The sequence below is a fragment of the Ochotona curzoniae genome, unplaced genomic scaffold (genome assembly GCF_017591425.1).
Source record: "Ochotona curzoniae isolate NIBS_2020 unplaced genomic scaffold, NIBS_Ocur_1.0 scaffold_3890, whole genome shotgun sequence".
Classification (NCBI taxonomy): domain Eukaryota; kingdom Metazoa; phylum Chordata; class Mammalia; order Lagomorpha; family Ochotonidae; genus Ochotona; species Ochotona curzoniae.
In genome coordinates this window covers 22,827,715-22,848,602 of record NW_024467115.1, presented here as the reverse complement: position 1 = coordinate 22,848,602, position 20,888 = coordinate 22,827,715, and the positions used below count along the sequence as shown (strand labels likewise).

General features: G+C 38.0%; 1 protein-coding gene across 2 annotated transcripts in view; it reads left to right on the top strand.

Annotated features, from left to right (window-relative positions):
- HIVEP2 (HIVEP zinc finger 2) overlaps nucleotides 1–20,888 on the top strand; it is a 188,900-nt gene that overhangs the window by 98,886 nt on the left and 69,126 nt on the right. For both annotated transcript variants that reach the window (XM_040965419.1, XM_040965417.1), the window contains one exon: nucleotides 9,951–10,073. The gene's annotated coding sequence lies outside the window, so the exon portion shown is untranslated. The remainder of the gene's footprint in view (nucleotides 1–9,950; nucleotides 10,074–20,888) is intronic.

Sequence of the window (20,888 nt, the reverse complement as noted above, 5' to 3'; positions counted from 1 at the left end):
CAGGTTGGCTGTCAGTCTGCAGTGTCTTCTTGGCAGGTCTCCAGGGGAACCAACCCAGCGAGTTGAACAGCTTCCTCTGGAGACATTGCACCGACCTTCATTTGATCTAGGCCTGGCAGCCGCTTAGTAAGGACATCAGTGCTGGCTCGGGAAGTCTTTACTGAACCTTGTTTCCACCAGGGTTCCAGGCTGTAATGTGCTGTTGTCCAGGGCTGTTGCAAATTTAACTCTGTAATTTCTGATAACATGGGTGGCTAAGTGATGAAGCAGGTGGCCGCATCAGTAGCACAATTGATGGCAGTGCTGAACACTGAAGAGAAACAGGTGGAACATGTCCAGAAGCACATGTGCACAGGTGTTAGATAAGTAATGGGGAGCAAAGAGACAGAAATAGAGAGGAACTTACCGATCACAAATGATCTTCATAAGGATCAATTTGATACCAGTTGAAATTGCTTGAGAAAACTGAAAGCAGCCCATATTTAGTTGTAATTTTTGTGACCCACCTCACGTTGTATCTTAAGACAAAGTTATTTCTTTGTATTACATTTTAAAATGTGCCAAGATTGTTTGTTCTTGTTTGCTTCCTAGAGCAAATAATAAGAACACGATGTGGTTAGCTAGCCTAGTGTGAAAACGCTTTTAAGCTCCTTTCGCTGCCTCTTGTGACCTAAATCGGTGAGGACACTTGAAAAGGTTCAGAATAGAAAGGGGAAGACCCTGGTAGAAGACTGGCGTGGCTGTCCTATCAGGCACACTGGTTGTGTTCTGTTTATTGTGGCGTAGTCACTCATGAGTAACGCTGTCGTCTTCCTGTGGAGTTCTTGTCACTAATGAGTGTTTGTATTGTGTGCTCATTGGACTGGGGTGGAAAGGTGACTCCACCGGGGCATCCTGCTTTCCAGAGCCTCCGTAGCATAGCGCAGTGATCCAGGGACTTTATCATGCTCAAGCCTTCCAGGCTGCTTTGAAATTGCAGCATTTTGTCGTAACTCTTTGTCTATATTCAGACTTCCCTTGCAGGGGTAGGAAGTAGAGGAAAGTTGGGTACAAGGAACCTATTGGGAACAGTGGTTGTTAGGTGAACCATTGTTACGCATGTAGCACCAAGATGAAGCATAATGTTTTCAGTTATTCAAAATGGAATTTCTTCCTGCTTACAGTAAGGTGGTGACATTGGTGATTCCAACCGATACATGAAAGATGGCATTGGGGTTCAGTGAGCCTAGGCCTAGCTTAGCAGTGTGAAAATGTTCTGTCTCTGTTTCAGTTTGTTGGCTTCTTTTGTGTAGCTTGCTGGTACCCTTAGTCCCTCTCCTTCTGGTTGTTGTTTTTTTTTTTTTTTCAGTTGAAAAAGGGCTAATGATAGATTGTTCACAGTTCTATGAACCTTTGGAATAGTTACTTTTTTTGTTAAATCCATTGTGCAATTTTCCCAACATATTGTGGGTTGGCAGAAAGAATTCTCCAAGGAGATTTTTTTTTTAAAGCAGGTATACTTCATTAATAATTTCTGTTTCTGGATGCTTTCTTCCCATTGTCAGCTCGTGTGGGAGGAAAAGAAAGAATAATGCTGGAGAGGAGGTGTTGTGTGGGTTCTGTGCATCTAAAAGGATTTTACAGGAGAAAAAGATTTATTTTTTTTCATAAAAGTGAAATTCAAATGCTTAGCAATAGACTATTAATTGCATCTCAGTAAAAGTTATAATTTTAATGCTCTTAAAATTGTTAATCATTAAAGACATATGTTAATCAAAGGCATGCATATGCATAAGTGTATATGCAAAAATGGTAATTTTGTGCTCCTAGGCTTAAATCTAAAATGTCATTCATAACACTGTTGCTGCTGCCAGTGGAGAAAATTGCATAAGACTAAAGCGAGACTACCAGAATATGATGGTTCTGAAGTCTATACATTTTAAACAAAGTGAGAGTTTTCCTTCACTTGGTAAAAGGTGATTTGTGATCAGGAGTTTCTATAGTCACAGAACAGGTGCATGGTGGCTTTCTTCTACTGGAATTCTAATCTGGTCGCCTCTCTTTCCCTGCCAAGTTTGTGGTGGAACCCCGGGCCTCACACCTCCAACTTGCTGTACCTACGAAGTCACTTATCACTACTTTAGCCTGTGCTGCACTTGTTCTGCTCTCAATTCTTGTTATTTGTAGATTCTTTGCCAAACATTTTAGCATCTAGCACATATTTTTTTTCTTAAAACATTTTCTTATGCGTTCCTTCAGTGTTCATCTTACATACTTTGTTATCTCCTGTAAGCAGTTTATTATACTCAGCATGGGAACGCTTTTAGAGTAAGATTTACTTATTTATTTGAAAGGGAAAGCACCTGAGGGGATTTGGGGGAGAAAGAGGGTTGAAGAGAGAAAGAGAGAGAGGGAGGGAGAGGGATATGAGAGGAGAGATGTTTTGCAAAGAACCACCTTAGTTTAAGTTGGACAGACAGAGTCCACGAGGCTGAAACGCCATCCTGATCTCCCATAGGTGTGGTGGGGGGCCAAGTGTTTGTATGATCTTCCACTGTCTTCCCTGGCATAGTAGGAGGGAGCTGAATGGCAGTGGAGCTGGGAGGATCAGAACCTGTCCTGTGATATGGGATGTTTGAATCTCAAGCTATGGCTTAACCAGCTAAAGATCCCTAAGCAAACATTCTCAATTGGTTGATTGTTTTTTTCTGTTGTTTGGCTATTAGTGAACTTTGGCACTCACAATATACACTCATTTATAGCACTTGGAACTTATGAGATGCACTCAGACCTGAAGAATCCATATCTGTGTTTTAACAGTCTCCCCTGGCAATTCGTTTGCATATTAAAGCTTTACAAAGTGCTGTTAACTGCCGGGCAATGGATAGAGACCCCCATGAAAGTTCAGGTTTCACTTTTGGGAAATGTTTTATTGTGTGCTAACTGTGTAACTGTGCTAAGGTTAGCATTGATCAGGCCTGTATATGTAAGCCTTCTTTGGATAACCATTAGACCCAAACCACAAGCATTTCTTTAAATGGCCTGAAAATACAGAAGAAGAAAAAAAGTGTATACTAAGGAGCAGGGAGTTTGATTCCCTTTTCCTTAGCTGTCTCCCGTTTTCACCTGAATTGCTTACACCCACTCAGCTTGCTATTCTGAACTCCGAGAACCAAAATCTCTGGGCATTTTGTAGTCTTTCAGGAAACAAGACGTAGATGAAATATTTGGCAAGTTGTCTCTGTGTTTATTTTATTAGGAAGATGGAGAAGCACACGTCACTCATGCTTTCATTGAACCTGACACGTAGTGTGACTTTCAAAGGAAAGTGGAAAATAACAACAGTTCCTTTTGGCCCACCTTCACACAGAGATTCAGGTTCCCTGGTCTTTTTCCTTCCACTTAGCTTTCTCTTCCTTGCCAGCACAGTATCCAGACCTCTTCATGTACCAAGGAAATCATATATTGGAGAGTACCTTGAGGTTCCTGAAATTAAGGAATATAACACATGGAGTTAATTAACATGTACATCATCATGTAGATTTTTTTGCAGTTATATTTGCTTAAAACATTTCATTATAATTGAAAGCCATTTACATTTCTCTGTTTTTCGATCCAAACCAATGTCACAGATGGCAGATAGGAGCCATGGGTTGGATGGAGGGGAAGGAAAGGGTACTACAGACCAGGTCATCCGTGCTATACAGCTATATTTCAAATGAATTCGTAGCTTTGTTTCTCGTGTAAGTGCAGCAAGAACATAAAATGATTTTATGAGAGGTTATTTTGTGGTATTTGTGTACCTTTTGACTTTTGATTGACTTTTTTTTAGGAAATGAAGGCTTGCTTTTTTTTAATTGAAAATGCTATTATATTTTATTGACAATCTGACATTATTTAAAAATATGTAATCAACTAGGAGCAGACAAATATTGTTCCTGTGGTTATCCTTTCTATAGCACATTGTGTTACAGTATGTTCTTTTTTGGGTTTTTTTTTTGGCTTTTTTTTTTCTAAGGTAAGATTTAAATAGATGTCTTCAGTTTGGGCATTGTTTGCTCTTGCTTGAAGTATGTCACTGCAGCCAGGGGGGCGGGGATGGGGGATACGTGGGTGGGGGAAAGAGGAGGGTTTCTTGTGAGCAAATGACACCCCAGTTTCTGAAGGTGAGGGATGTTGTAACCCCAAGCATTTGGAATGGAAGTAGGGAAAGACAGAGAACCAGGAGACTAGCAGAGCATAAATATTTATTGAATGTTAAAAGGTAAAATGTCATAAATTTCGAATTGCCTAATAATTCACCGGTTTTAAAAGATTTGTTTCATTTGTTTGAAAGACAAAATAGCAGAAAGAGAGAGAAAGAGCAATATCTTCCATAGAGAAAGAAATCTTTCATCAGCTGGTTACTCCCCAAATGACTGCAATGGCTGGAGCTGGGCCAGGCCAAAGCCAGATACCAAGAGCTTCATTCAGATCATCCTTGTGAGTGTGTGTGTGTGTGTGTGTGTGTGTGTGTGTGTGTGTGTGTGTGTGTGTGTAGGGGGGGCCCAAGCCCTTGCAACATCTTCCATTGCTTTCTCAGGTACAGTGTCAGGTTGTTGAATTGGGGGGCGAGCATCCAGGACTTCAACTTGATGCCTCTGTGACAGGTAGTGGCTGAAGCTGCTGTGCCACAGTGCTGGCCTCCCTCCAGTGTGTTTTTATTTATTTATTTTTTAACATGGGAAAACCCATTGGACAGCTGCCTGCATACAAAATATGTATGTGATTCCACACAATTCTAATTGCATTCCTAATGTTTATGACTGATTATGGAGAGTAAATAATAAACTTAATCAAATAATGTAATTCAGAAGATGTGAGTGAAATTTTTGCTTATCTGGGTTATTTACATGCTTAAGAATATAAAGGAATATTTGAGGAAAAGACAAATAGTGTGTAAACTAGGCCTATGATATGTACAAGAACTTTCTGAAACATGTATTAAAACTGCCAAACATGGTCTGGGGCTGCAATGTAGAGTGTAAAACTGTCATGTGGTGCAGCTGTTTGATATGCAGACCAGTTCAAGTCTTGGCCACTGTACTTCTGATTCAGCTCCCTTCTAACGTGTCTGGGAAAGAAGCAGAGGATGGCCCAAGTACATGGGCTGCTGTGCCTACGTGAGAGACCTGGAAGAAGCTCTGGGTCCTGGCTTTGAGTTGGTCTGGCTCCATGTGTTGTAGCCATTTGGGAGAGTAAACCAGCAGATGAACAGAAGTGCGCGCTCTCTCTCTCTGTGTCTCTGTTCTTTCTCTGTCTGTCTCTCTTACTCCAAGTTTTCCTTTCACACAAATATTTTCTTTTAAAACCTGCCTAATGCATGCATCCCAGTACATGGGATAATGCCATGAGAACCATTAAATGCAGTGCCAGTCATGCTACTCACATTATGGTACTTCAGTTTGAGTGCAATTTCCACTTAAAACATGAGGATACCACAGAGAGTTCATGGAAAATAGAATTAAAATGTGTTTATTTTGGTGCAAAAATATTTGAAATCCATACATAGTTTTTTCATAGTGTGTATTTTCCATGAGTTATTTGAAGACCTTTGCTATATTAAGATAGACCCATTTTTTCAACAATTTAGGCATGGTGTAATATAGCAAACTTATAGAAAGCTGAATAAAACAGGATGCTTTGGCAACTAGGATCATTATTACAAATGTTTGGAATTGTTAAAAAATATCCGAGTATGTACTTCATGGCAGGAATCCAGTGAGATGCCAGACAAATCACATGATTCAATACTGTAAAATCAAATTAATGGAAAAAATTGTTTAAAAAGTTCATATGGCTCTTTAAATCCACAGGATAAACTAGAACATAAATGTAGTCAAATTTTATCCGAAAAGTCTTAAGATAGCAGTGAAAGATAATGAAATTGTTTTTCGATGGGAAAGTAGTTATAGTCACTGATAAAATAAAAAGTAGCCCTGAGGTATATAGCACCAAATCAAGCCACCAGAAACACTTCAGTGTTAAAGTGATAAAGAAGTTAAGTGGAAGTTGAATGCTTGTCTACTGCTGGTGGCTTTATAGATCATTTCAGACTTTTGGCATCAATGTGAAACAAAGAAGAAGTCCATGAAATATTTCCACTTTTTGATTTCCTGATCCTATTTCTGATATTTTAAGGTGAAAACAGTATTTCTAGTGTTGCCAATAATAAAAGAACATTTGAAATGTTCTTGAATGTTGGGATGACAAGGGAATGCCTTTGCGCTGACCCTGTGGGAGCTGGAAGGAGAACCCTGTAAAACACATACAGATAGAGAATGTGCTGATAGAATGTTAAATGAAACAAAGGCAGAATTTGCCAATAAAAGTGTATTATGAGCACATCTATGTTAAAACATACTTGAACAGAGGTAGATGTAAAAATTGCAGTCACCCTTCCAAATCTGCTATTCTACTTCCATGGGTTTAGTCTACAGAAGCCTAAAAATATTTAGAAAAAAAACGTATCTATACTGAGTGTGCATATAGTTTGTTATTACTTCCTATACTGCATGTTGTAGCTGGTTTCCCAGCTTTTACCTTTTATTAGGTACTATAAATAAGGGTGATTAAAGTATATGAAAGGGTTGGAATAAATTGCAAACAAGTTCTACACCAATTTATGTGACTTGAATATCCCCAGATTCTGTGATCATGGTGGAACTTTCTGGAACTAAGCCTCCATTGAGGTCTAAAAGTCATATTCAGACAAAAATCAAGATGATTGTCAAGATACGAATGTCTATTCTATGACTATAGTTGGTGCTTAAGTAATGGAAATAAAGAAGTTTTCCAGATTAAAAATATCTTCAATGTTACATGCTTTAGTGGAAAAAAAATGATATAGCAAACTAGCTAGCTAGTATAAGTTAGTCCTGACTAGCCATCAGAACTCTGCTTTTAACCTGTTGTTTCAAAATCTTGCCAATCTGCCAGGGTATCTTTTATATATTACTGTTTCAAGACTTTTTGAGTTGTTTATTCCCATTAGCCAGTTTTTTAGTAGATTGGTAAAGAGGTAAGCTGACTATAACCATGATGGAGAGGGTGTTGTAGCCTCTGTCTGCTTTTGCTCATTCTACCATGACTGTCTTCCTTTCCTGTCCTGAAATGAGAAGCAAAGTTAAAATAATTGGAGCTGAACAAATGATTGATTTTTTTGTTTTGTTTTCATGTGGCAGGGCTGCTGTATGATGCACAGGGAGTAACAGTGGAGTAATAGGTAGGAAGCCGGCTTCCAGCTGCTGCTTGTGGGCCAGTGGTGGTGCTGCTCTAAGAATCAGTTTCACCAGCAATCGAAGAAGGGTTGATGACCAAGAAGGATTTTTCCAGTTCCACAAAGATAATTATGACTCCTAAGTTTATCCTGGGGGACAGTCTGCTGATGGAAGGGCTTCTAAAAGATGTGTTCAGCATTGTAGCACTGTCAGCAGAACTGTATCAGGGAGCATCCTGGTAAACTTGGGGAGCCTGGTTCCTGTGTAGCACGTGGGGTAAACCATTGGCTACAGAAAGCCATGCAAGCCCAGCACTGTGGTAACAGATGATTGATTACCCATAAATAACCAAGGCCGACCAATTGGTGACAAGCATGATCAAATATTAGCTAATGATGGATTGCCCCATTGTTCAGATCGTGGAACTGACAGACACACAGTTATGGTGTGTTGAGACTTTCATAAAACCAAAATATTACAGATGGATGGTCTTCTTGGTGGTCTGTCCCCCAATCTGCCCCCCCCCTCAAATTTGGTAAGGCAGGTAGGAAATACAAGTGAAAAATGAGGAAGAGTAAGCTCAGCTTCTTTCATTGTGTTGTACAATTGCTGTAAGTGTTGCATTCCTGTGTGGTAGAGAAACTGTAGGGAATCTTTGACCATGTTAGGTTTGTTGTTCAGTTTTCAGGAAATGTGGTGCTTTGTACACTACCTGATATCTGCTACTCAAGAGCAGACTTGTCTTTTTCGTGTTACTCAGTGAGTCACTGAGTGAATCATCCGTGTGTAGTAGTATACTTTTTGTACTTTGCTTTTGAACTTTGATATGCATGTTTAAGTCACTACTTTTAGGCACACTTCGAAGAGTGAAAAATTCCTAAATCATTTAAAATAATTTAAGAGCATTCAGACAACCATAACTATGTAGAAACACTATCATACTCTAAGACAGGTGAAAAATCTGTTAACATTGACCTAATGATGGGCTATGCTAAAGATATTTGAGACTTCTTAAAAGGCAAGAATAATGCAAGAAATGCTCAGGATATTTGTTGATCTAGACTTTTGTACAGGTCAACTACACACTGTATGTTGAAAAATCAGTGAGAATAGAGTTTTAAGAGCCTTAAATTGTTTATGATCATAGGGGAAATACACTAATTCTTCCTTGAAAAATGACTTAATGGTTTATCCACATTTTGCACAAAATCATCTTGGCATTTACACAGCAGTGATGTTGTGAAGCTACTTAACCAAAATTATTTGAGAGAGCATTTGTAACTTTGTCCTAAAATATCAAGAAAAGTAAAAACATATATATTTTCATTGCTCTAGCTATTCAAATGTGAAAAATGTGTGTTGAATGTTGCTGTGGATGGTTGTTTAGGGGATTGTTTGTTGATTCTGTGTAATTAAAAATAACCAAGCCATTTGATATATATCTCGTCATACTTATAGCAAGAACTCCAGAATAGTAACTATATTTATCTCTATTGATGAAGAAGTCTTTTGAGACCATATCCACATGACTTTTCTAGATGACTGTTTCTTGAATAGCAGTATGACTAAAATCTGAGCATGGTTTCTTCTTAGTACATGTAATTATTACTGCTTGCCTTTTCCCTTGTAAGCAACATTTCTTTTTGAGGACAGTTGCCATCTAATACTAATGGACAGCAAATCTGCTTCAATCTTCATGTTTTTCCTACTGAGATTATGAATTAATTTTACTAATGTGTGTAGTGAAACTGAGGGCTGACAGTATGTGGCTAATTATGCATTGCAAATTAAAAATCATATATTTTTGGTTTTGGAATATAGCTTTGAAATTTCACTTGAATGTCTCTGTATTTGATGCTCTGGGACATTTTAAAGTGTCAGTATGCTAACATACTAAACCTGTCCTGGGAGATCTGAATCTGGAGTAGCTGGAAGGTGTCCAATTTTCTGTCTCATTTCTGTTTTACCTCCTAGCATTTATTTTAGAAACTCAACAGTTGAAATATTGCTTGTTTTTTTTTTCTCAAACCTTCTCTGGAAACCCAATGCTTGAACTTTAAAAAGGTCTTCTGGAAATTAAATGGATAGAATAAATAGATATTGTTTATAAACAATAATTAGACTATTTATGAGTCTGCTAACATTTACTGAACACTTTCTGTGGGATATAAGGTGTCATTTTTATAGTGATTCAGAAATTCACACTAGTGCATTTTTTCCAAGACTTCTTGATCATTATTACATTAAAATGATCTGCCCAGATATTGGTTTCTATGATCAACAGAGATTACATGTAGCTAGGCCTTACTGATTTTCAGCAGCTGTAGTGTGCGCATTTGCATGGTGTACATGAATCCTCAGAATCAATGAGTATAATTCTAAAGTAATCACTTGTATGCTTATCTCTAATTTTAATATTCTAACTAATATTAGACATCATTTACAAGTGCCAGTCAATCCTGAAAATAAGCTCTTCTGTTCTCGCACCGTTTCACATTATTGTATTGTCTTCTTTGTGCTTGTACATTCATTTTATCCAGAACTGGAAAATTTAATTTAGTTGCTAGCTGCTTTTGACGTTATAATTTCAAGTAGCAAAATAACTTAATAAAGGGATAGTAGGTGTGATTGAATTTTTGCATTATTAACATATAGGTCATATAATGCTGCTTTAATTTAAATATCATCTTTTTTCCCCCTTATCATCCTTAGGTGGAATCTTTGAAGTTCTAAAAAGATGATGATAATCAGATCTACTTGAAGAATTAACCAAATTGATTTGGGTGCATCACTGCTTTTTGTTTTTTAATTGATTCTTTAACATTCAGCCACTAGGTAAGTTCAACCAAGTGATTTATATGTGGTTTGACCTACATGTTACTAGAAAGATTTATCAAGTACAATATTAAATATGTTTCATATGAAATTTGTGACAGAAACCATTTGAGGCAATCAAAACCTGTGATAGATGACTGCTAAATGAAAATATTATAAACCCCACTGAGTTTTGGAAAAAACATTGATGTCAGTTGAAGAATAGAAATATTGTCATTTGTAGTTTGAACCAGTTCTTTAACTTACCTTTTTAATGATGATGTACTTGTAATCTTGAAGGAATCTGAGAATATCAGATTTTACTTTGAGATTTTAATGTGTAATTGTGTTGCCTTGTATCAGATTCAAGTCTTAAGTATGAACTTTCTGAGAAAACTAACACCCTTCGTTGTGTTAGGCCCGTTTCCTCCCACAAAAAGTCCATTTCTGTGTTAAGCCTAGAAAGTTTCAGTAAAGATTGCTAAATTCAGTTTCCTTGATGCATTATGTTGCTGTATAAAGCTCCAGAGGTAGGGAACTTACAGTCATGGAGAGTTTAAGCTTTTAGCAAATTATTGATACTGCCAAGTCAAGATTTAGTGGGAACAGGACTTTGGCTACTGTTAAAATGTCACAATAGTAAAGCTTGCTCTGTCAAACAGATTTTTGGCATCAGTACTTTAAATGATGCTGATTTGGGGGCTTGAAAAAGAATTTAATCCAAGCAGACTCATGCTTTAATTAACCCTTTACACAATCACAGAAAGTTTGGAAGAAAAAAAGAATGTGTCTTCCTAACTGAGGGTGCAAGGTTTCAGCTTCTAAAATTCTCAATTTTGTTGATAATTCTAAAATTATGCCCTTGTTTTTAAATTTCCCTCCAAATAAACTGGGACTATTTTAAAACCTGGTGAATGATAATGAACAAGGAAGGAAAGTGTCTAGTCATTTGGGAAGCTAACTTCCAAATCCAGTGAACCAACAGTGTCCGTGTTACTTGTAAGCATCGCAAGGATTGATGATGCAGGCAGGCTGCGGGGATGCAGACTGGTATAGCTTGGGCAGTGCCAACATTGTCCCTTCGCTTCATCTGAAACAGTCTTCCTGAAGCAACTGCCCTGGAATCTGACTTCTAAGCTTTGGAACATCCAGTGAGTGTAGAAGTATCAAATTTGGAAGCTCCAGAGATTCTTCCTGTTTTGCCCTCTCAAGTTTATTATGCTATATTCATTTGTGGCTGGTAAGTTTTATTGTTACAGGCACACAGTGGTGTTAAGAAAAAAATGTGGATGATTAAAGCGATATAAGGCAGTTAGACAATAAACTCACCAGGAAGAAAGAGGTCTCAGAAGTTTCAAAAGCAAAACTTTGAAACCTTCAATGGCTATACTAGATATTAGTAAATGAAAATTAATACTTTAAGTTACTCACTTAGATAGCTTTGTCTGCCACATTTAATTTGCCATCTTGCAAGCAGAGCTTTTATAATTCTTCCCAAAGATCCCAGCAGTGTTCAGGTTAAATATGAATGGGTGATACCCAATTTAAATGATGCTGAAGACACTTTCCTGTGAGTGCCTATGGAAGACTGGACAGTGCCCTGACTTGAAGCTCACAGGACCTGATTACTTATCTTGCTGAACTGTGGACTTCAGTGGTATATTTAGTGCGCTGGGGTCCCTGGGCTTGAAAATCTTTATCATTTTGAGTTAAGTAAGGATGATGCGTAGTTATATAAGATCTTGTGAGGAGTAAACCTTTGTTTGAATCCGGTGATGAGAGTAGCTATTCTTGCAAGTCACCATTTAAACATAAAAAGGATTATATTAATCAGGTGGCTGAAAACATGGACCTCACTCAAAGACGGGTACTTTTTCCTGATTAACTAATACTTGTCGTTGTTAGCAAGCATCTCATCAGAAATTTCTCAGCTTTTTTTTTCACAATGTGTATGGGATATACCATCAGAAACTTTTCTGTAATTTTGTTAGTGTACTCCTCAAACAATAAAATCTTCAGAGTTGCACATATTTCCCTAATACAGATTGGCAATAGAAAGAAAATAATATGCAAGAAAGGAAAACCCACAACTCTTAGGGTGATTTTCCTTTTTTGGCACTTTATGTAAAAGATGGTCAATGAGAACTGTTTTATATCTCACTGTTTTCCTTCAAGTAGCCTGTGGACTCATGTTGACATTATTTATTTAAAGCACCATTAGCTGGAGCCTGGACCTTTAACCACATACTTAGATTTGCTTATATTCTCTTATTACATTGGGTGTAATTATTTAAAATCATGTAAGTGATATTTCGACTTAGGAAGGAAGGTGAAAGTTATTAACATTCATTGGGCACATTTTTTGAGCCAGGTTCTGTGCTGTAGGTATGTAATCCTTTTAAATTAAGAATTAAGAATCCCATATCCATTTGAGGATACTGAGTTTCAGAGAAGTAATTAATTTGCTAAGAATTACATAGCTATTACTGTTCATAATTTTTGAATTCAGAAATGATTTAAATCTTACTTTAAAGTATAAATTCTAAAATGAATAATTCTCCAGGTATTTTTGTGGAAACTACCAAATTCACATTTTCCCAGATTTGTTGTTCATCACTTGTTCTTTTTCTCATTTAATATGCCATTTTTAGATTTTTTCTTGTTATTATACTAATTAGGAAAATAGTAGGGAGGAAAACTTAATTAAGTCTATTTGGACACATTTTAGCTGGACTTAGATATGATAAGGGTGCAAATTAGATCTGCTGTTATTTTTGGGTTCAGTGTAACTTCCTTTGCTATCATATATAATCAAGAGTGGTGCTTACAAGCCTCCCCTACAATCTGGCCCCAACAATGCTGCTGTTTATAGAGTGTCATATTAGAGGTTTTCAAATACACACAGGTCTTCTGCTTGGCTATAACTCATCCATTTATCCATTTTATTCACCATTCAGCGGCCATTAATTAGACCAGTAGTAGCAGCAGAGTGCATTTTGTAGCCATCTGAAGCTGACTGAAGGTGGCTTTGTTTTTTCTTCATAGTATTTCCTATTGTGTGTCATTCCATTTGTCCCCTCCTTCACCTTGGGTGTAGGGTGGTGGTGTGGGAGCATCACTCATCTTTAACTCTCCAAACAGAATCTACACAATGGATTTCTGGGAAGATGTGTACTACTATTTGGGCAATGTGTTAATGTTTACAAATGGCATGTATGTCAGTCACCTCATTGGAGGCTATAACAGTTATGTAGAAATTGCTCACACTTTGTTTTATGATGAGGAAGCGTAGGCTTGTAGGGGTGGGAATGGGGTTATAGTTGAATGATTTACTCAAAAGTCGCAGTAGTAGTGAGTCATAGAACTAGAATTCAACCCCTGTTTCCCTGACTTAGATTATAGGTCATGTTCACCGACAGGGCATATCAAGTTGCTTGGCTGGCAGTCACTGTTAAATATTGGTATTTTATTGAATGCTCACTGTACATTGTTTAGTATGATTCATACAAAGAAAGAGAAGCCATATTGAAGTTTCTTGGGAGAGTCAGATCTCATACAATAGAGAAGTCTGAGTTACTGCAAGTGCGAAGCTATGTAGGTACAGTGTGTTTCCCAGACCTCTGAAGGTTTTGCCTGGCCAAGGGCAATAACAGTTAAGTTTACCTCCAGGTTTCCAAGCAACATCTCTATAGATCAAGAGTGACCTCTGGAATTCTGATTGCCCTTGGCTATTACTGTTTTTATTATAAATCTCCAAGTTAGATACTGGACAGAATTGCCACTTAAAAATCTTTATTTTATATGTAAGCCTGGTTGGCTTCTTATCTGAGAATTAGCAAAATAAAAATTAACTTTCTGAATTGCATTTTTCTGCCTCCTCAATGATTTTTTATGAATTGATCCACTTTACTGATGTTAGAATATGGTTAATTCTCTTAGTTCAATATTACTTATCTTCCTCCTCTGCCCCCAAATGCCCATTACATTGACTGTCCCTCCACTGTCTCTTTTTGTAAATATGTGTGTGCTTATAAAGTGAAACTTTCATCCCATGGGACACACTTTAAAGGACAACAAATAGATTTGCAATGTATTGGTGTCCTTTTCAGCCTTCTAAAAGCAATGATTGAAAAATCATAAACATATGATTCATAGCTAATGCATTTAATAATATTCACTGTGAGTTGCTTTTAAAAATCATTTAGTGGCTTCAGAAATTAATGCTCAGGCAGATTTAATTTTAATGATGTGACATGAATTGGCAAGTCTGATCTTTACTATATGTCTAGAGCAGAATCATAGGAATAAGTTAGAGATCTTTTAGTGACTTGCTAGTGATTCTTTTTAATGGCAAAAGACTATTCTTAAAGTAAAATAACAATCCTCTTCCCACAGAATCAAACAAACCTAAACCAAAGCACCTACGTTTCCACACAAAGATACTTTGTTTTCCTTGTCTTGACCATGAGTACCAAAATTGGGTAGCTATCGTTTTCTATTAAAGTGTAAAATTTGTGATCCTTTGGATTTATAGTATTCTTTCTACTCAAATCCCAGTATCTGGAACATTCAGTCTCCCTCTGAGACACTCTGGAATGATTGAAGGGCCCAGGCTTTGAAGTCAGAAAAAGATTTAATGAGACAAGCTAAAATGTGGCCTCAAAATGTCCTAGGTTCCTGGAAGGAAGAAGCAGGTGTCCATGTCAAATGAAGGCTGAGCACAGCTGTCCATGGTGCAGGACTAAGGGCTGTGCACATGTGGCATCTGGCTGTGCTGAGGAGCCCCTGTTTCTGAGCAGGCGTGGTGTGTGCAGAGCTGCACTTTAGCAAGATGGTTCTAGCTGGTCTGTGTGGGATGGCAATGATGTAGGGAGTGGAGGTGAGGATGGGGAGAGTGGGGCGGCTGTCACAGCAGAAGCAGAACCACATGGGAGGCACTTCCATTAATTCCCACAGAAGCTGTCACCTGATATTTGCCCTTTGTGACTCGTCCCACACTTACATCACAGATGAAGGTGGTGCACAGTGAACACTCAAATCCTAAGTACAGGCAATTGCTTCTGACTTCCTCTAATCTCCCCCTCAGTTCCCTCACTTTGCAAGTTTTACATCATGGTACTGTAGCTTCAGCACAAAAATTATATTCCTTGAGTCTCTTTTGACTTTCTGTGCAGGTCACTTCCTCTTGTAATTGATTCTGGATTCCGTGTAGCATAGGGCACTGGGTCCAGACCTGTCGCTTTGGAAATTTGCCACTTAGACGCAGAGTACCCTCTGATCTTTGTTCAGTACTGCTAGACAGGCATTGACAGTCTGAGTTGGAGTGGAAGCAAAGAAGATTGACAGGCTGCAGATGATGTGAAGGAAAGGGCACAGGAAGTCAGCATAGGACTGCTTGACTGAGGACAGAAGCAGGTGTGTGTGTGTGTGTGTGTGTGTGGGCTCACGTGTGCGCATGCACAGTTGTGTGCAGTCTGCAGGTAGGAAGTAGGAAAAACCTGTCATGATGACTTCAGGCTTTGAGTTGGAGAATTTGAATATTATTTTGAATAGAAAAAGGGAGGTAAGAAAATCCTGGTATAAGTTGATTTATGATGAGTTTGATCACCCACCAGTTGCAAAGCACGCATTTCATTGTATGCCTACAAAAATGTTACTTTTACATGACTTAACTTTTTCTTCCCCATGTAAATTTATAGTTGGTAATTGGATTTCACTGGGAGACAGGGGTCTTCTTCCTCTTTTTATTGACCTTTTGGCTCCATAAATATTTACAAGAACTCAGCCTGGTTTTAGGTTTTCTCAGCCTTAACCCTGCTGAAATCCCCCACAAAATCACTTCCTCAGGAACATGTTTCAGAGGAGTCATAGCAGCCAGAAATGTGCTTTTCAGCCCCTGAGCTAAAAACATAGAGGAAAAATAGCTGTCTTTTCCTTTTGGAGAGCACGATCGTTACCATCTCACGACTTGCTGAAATAACACAGCGAAGGAGCCTTCCTTGGCAGGCTGCAGCATATAGGGAATGCACAAAACACATGTGCATCTCCGTTTCCATATGTGACTGAGGCAGTCCACTTCAGGCAAACAGGGAGGGTGGTTTAATTGAGCTCTGAGAACTGGAAAAAAAAAATACCAGCAAATTGAACCTAGAGTTACCCTTTTTCAAGTGAGGATATTTCTAAAAGAAAATTATAGATTCTAATGTCTTAAACTCCAGCACATTATAACACAAGCTTACTTGCATCTATGGTCTTAAAGAGCTACTTAGGAGGATTCAGCCATATTATAAAAAAAGAAAAGAAAATAATAGATTCTTAAATTGGATGACAGCAATGAGTTGTTCAGTTCCGATGTATTTCACTCCATCCCCATCCATAGAACATTTTCTAGATTTCAGAAGAGAACCTGTTTATTAAATTTTTAAGACCTTATAATGACCCTGTATTTACCATTTGTCATTACTGGCTGTACTGATGATTCAAGTAAATATTCGATAACTGGAGCAGTAAGTGTATTTTAGAACTTAATCCATAAAAAGATTTCCATTAACAGAATGTTTTGTGCAGAAATGCATTATTCATTGACTGTAGCAGAGCTTGATTTTGTCATCAGCCTGAAGTAGAAATTTTAAGATCACCAAGCCTCACTGATGCCAATGCTCAGTTGGCTTAAGCTTTCGTTCTTTTTACATGGAACCTGAGCACATTTGGCTATTTCTAAAAGTCTTAATCAATTCTGAATATTTCTGGAATTTTTGGCATATGAATACTATGTTCTGATGCTGTGGAGGAATACAATTATGAGTAGGTGTGTATTCCAGCTTCAAATTGTTTATAATCCCTAAACGTTAGATACAACTACTACATATCTAACGTGCATATAAGAAATCTTACAGAAATGCCTTTTGCGGTGAATTAATGAAACCCTGTGTAAATTCAGAGAGACAAGGTTTCATTTTCTTGTGGGCATATTGGGTTGGGGGTTTGAGATTAGAAATATTCCCAAAGAATCCTTTTAACATGGACAAGAGATTGGAAAGGAGGGCGAGCTACATTCTTGCAGGGAAAGAGCTAGGATGGATGGTATTAGTGTGAACATGGAATAAAAGTAACTTCATGCGTCTAGGAGTTACTGTTGCTAGGTAAAGAGGAGACTAAAAAGAAAGAAGGTGGGGCAGGGGGAGACCTGGGGATTGTGAAGTACCCAGAATATGGTTAGCGTATCACTGTAACAGGAGTAAGAAGAACCTGCAGCAACTTTTGACATAAGGAGTAACATGATTGCATTATGTTTTTGAAAGCTCTATCTATCCACTGCAGATAGCACCTAAGAATTGGGAACAGAATTGAGAAATTCTGGAGAATTTTTGCTGGATGTTGGCAAGCTAGAAAGCCATCGGACTCATCTCCATGAGGGGTAATATTTAAATTCTGAACTAGGATGGCTGTAATAAAAGGAAGCAACATATGGGAGAGATACTGCAGATAAAGTATAAATTTTGACATGTCATTGGCTTTGAAGGTTGGGAAACAGGAAGAAATTAAAGATTCAACTCAGCATCTTTAGTATACTTTTGAATGAATGGGTTTTCATGAAAAGCCAACCACATGCAAGCCATGTGCATGATGTTGAGGCGTTTATTGAAAAAATGAGAATGATCCTTTTGCCAAATGGCTGAAGATATAAAATGTGATCAGTTAACTAAAACCAAAAGTGACCATTATCAGTGTAGTAATGGAAGCTAATAGGGAGCTATAAATTCTGACACTGGAAATGTGAGAATCTTATCAAGAACAAAATAGTTCAACTGTTCAACAATCAGACAGAAGATTTCAAAGCACGTTCTTGCCAGAAGGTAGCTGAAAATCTCAGCGAGGCAAGTCAAGCTAAGGGAGGAGGAATTCAAAAGAGAGTAGGGAACTTACTGAGTGCCTATAGTATGTCAATCCTGATCTGGGAGTTCTGTGTGTGTTTAGGAGTTGTGTTCACAGCTTGTAATGATGCAGTTATTCCCCAGTGTTGGAAATCTAACAGAGCCCAACTTATTTGGCAAGCTAAGGGATGCAGGTGACTTTGAAGAATTTTCCATATAAAAGTGGAGTGGCGATGTTCTAAAGGTTGCGACATGTCTTGAAGACAAACTAAATACACCAATGAGAGGCAACTGTGAGCCTTTCTTAGTGATTTCCCTTGGATGGGTGTGTACACCTTAGTAGGTGCTGATGCATTTGCTGTCTTAGGAGGCCTTCCTGCAGAACATGCTAGTCCTGACAAGCCTGGGCTGCAGAAATCTTAGACGCCAGGTTTGTTTTTACAAGTCAAAGAACTTTACACTTGCTATCAGTTTCCCTCCCCCTCTGTGCTTCCTCCTTCCAACTCCTTCCCTTTGGGCACCCAGCTGATACTGGTTAGCACATTAGCCACACCCTTGGCAAAGTGTCAGGGAAGTCCTTGGGCTCTCCCTGGTTCTTGGCGCATATGGACGGAGATTTCCATGGAGAACAATCTAGGGAAGTGCGTGCGTATGTGTACGCAAGCACACACACACACACACACACCCCTCCCCTAGTAGTTTTTTCCTGTCCCAAAGGATATTTATTTGCTAATAAGTAGACAAAACGCACAGTCATACTCAGTCTTACCATGTCACACCCAACCTGTGAAAGTACAGGGCAAGGATGCAATATTTTACAGGAGGTGGTAAGGGTACTCTAACTAAGTTAACATGAGAATAATAATAGAACTTGTTGCAGAAAATTTTAAACATTATTATAGACTAGAGTTTTTATCCCATAAAAGTATTCTTTGCTGTTTTTAAGCCCAAAAGGTATTCCACCTGGTGGGGTGCAACAACTGACCTGTGAAGTTAATAGCAGTAGGAATCCTCAGAGCTTCTGAAAAAAAAATTGTTTTGCGTTTTTTAGGCTGCACCTGTTATGGCATTTGCGTGCTCCTTTGATGAGGACTGAGTTGCCCAGATGTCTTCTCAGCTTAGTTCTGTCTATCTGATGGAAACCCTTGAGATAGATGGCACCGAAGTGCTCATATATACATGTAAATAGCCTCCAGGGATTTTTCCAAATGAAGGGATCTTCCAACTTAGGCAACACTGGCAAGATCTTTTCAACTAATGCTTGAGCTGTAAAGTGCAAGGAACCCCTGGGCTTAAGGCAATTTCTTAGGGCACAGTAAATATGAGAGTCTTTAAAGAGGAATTTCTTTTCTCACCTTTTTTCCTATTATGATTACCTCTGCTCAGGCTTTTATTTCCTACTTTTCTTCTAACTGGCAATTGTAACAGACAGGTTGGGTCTTGCAGGTTTCATCCTACTTCTATTTTAGTTTAGAATTTCTGAGAAAAGATCTTTGCTTTTTTTCCTCTTACTTATTTTGCAGTACATATTGATGGATATTTGAGCAAGCTCACCTATATTTGAAATAGTAAAAAACTCAAGTTGAACTGAAAGACTTTGTAAACTGAGAGGGTCTCTGTGATAGAACTCCTAGTTTTGAGTTATTGTATCTGAACTTTTTGTTCCAAGGTAAATAAAAATAGAGATAAAAATTTAGAGTTTGTATAGTTGGTTGGCATATCAGCATATATTTTCAACAATTTATGAAAAGATTTCAACTGTATATCAACTTCTACGTTAATTTTCATCTCTTGAGATGGTCCAACACAATTTAAAACTGTTCAACAGGCATCAATTTCTAAAGAGTAGATATTTATGATTGCAGTATCATCTACAGGATACACGAAAGTACTTTCATGAAAAAATGAAATTAAACCCAAGTTTATTTTGGCTCTAACCAACTTTGAAATACACATATCGTTTTTCCTAATACATATTTTCCGTGTGCCTTTAGAAGTTCCTTGTATGCCTTCTTATGCCTATTATCTACAGCCTTGGCAGAGAGGACAAGAACTGGTCTGATGTTTGCATCTAGATCATATATTCTTTCATTCTGTGTAGGGATTCAGTGAGGTTGGGGTTTTCATTATGTTACGTACAAGATAGACTAAATGTTTTTAAATGCAATATTAATGGGGGTTACTAAGTAATATGCAGAATTGAAAGGTTTATTGAGGCTGATAAAATATGTAATGTATCATTTTGATAATTCATAAAGTTTCCTTTATTCATTCACAGGCCAAAGATAGATGATTTTTTGGAAATATCTTAAAAGTATGTGTGTTTTTCTTCACCTCAAAAATATTACTTATTTGTTTAAAAGACAAAGTGCCAGAGAGCAGGAGAGAGAGAGAGAGAGAGAAAGAAAACAAAGAGGAGGGAGGAGTGAACAGGGCTTAAAGGGGGAAACCGTCCCTCCACTAGTTCTCCCCAGATACCTGCAACAGCTAGGACTGGGCCTGGCTGAAACCAAGAACCAGGAAGTGCCTCCAGGTCTCCCATTTGACTGTCAGGAGCCTAGTGTCTAGACCATCTTCTGCTCTTCTCTCAGGTGCCGAAACAGGAAGCTGGATCAGAAACAGAGCAGCCAGGACTTAAACCTGCACTCAGAGGGGATGTTGGAATCCATGCCTTGAGTTAGTGTGCTGCAGTACAATGCCCAGGCCGATAAGTGTTTTTAAATGTGCGCATGTTGTGAATCTTAATCAGCTGATACACCGACTTGAAAAACTTTTACTAAAACTTCAAAAACTGTCAAAAACTTTTCTTTTAGCTGTAGTAGTGATGGAGTTGTTCAGAGTCCTCATATAAGCCTCTTAAGTTATTTAAGTATACATATAAATGTTTTTTCTTATGAATTAAGAATTATATATTAGACAATGTTTGTATTTTAAGAAGTGTTTCAGATACTGAAAGGAAATT